Genomic DNA, 458 nt, shown 5'->3' on the forward strand with positions numbered 1-458 from the left:
TACACATTTGTTTCAATAAATTGTGAAATTTGACTGTGGTATTGATAGTGGGCCCTTTGTTAGAATGTTAATTCAAATGCATTTTTAAATAGGAGTATGATTCATTTGTGAAATTAGCTTAAGAGTTTCAATGTACTTCACCTCAGAAAAATCATTTCAGTTTTACTTTAATTTTTCTTCTTTGAAGATTAGCAAACAATGCACAGAATTAAATGACTTGTTTATTATATTTGAGATATTCTTTGTGAACATGACAGCCTGTAAACTCAGGATTTTCAAAACCATATGGAATGTATTGGAGAAAAACTAATCATCTATCAGCACTTATCGATTAGAAATGCTTTAAGATGACTAAAATACTAGATCAATGTTGACCATACAATACAAGGGTCAGTTATTGTTTATTTTTAAGATATCTATGATAGATTATTTCCTGGATAATCAGCAATGAAATTGAC

The sequence above is a fragment of the Chrysochloris asiatica genome, unplaced genomic scaffold (genome assembly GCF_000296735.1).
Source record: "Chrysochloris asiatica unplaced genomic scaffold, ChrAsi1.0 scaffold00010, whole genome shotgun sequence".
Classification (NCBI taxonomy): Eukaryota; Metazoa; Chordata; class Mammalia; order Afrosoricida; family Chrysochloridae; genus Chrysochloris; species Chrysochloris asiatica.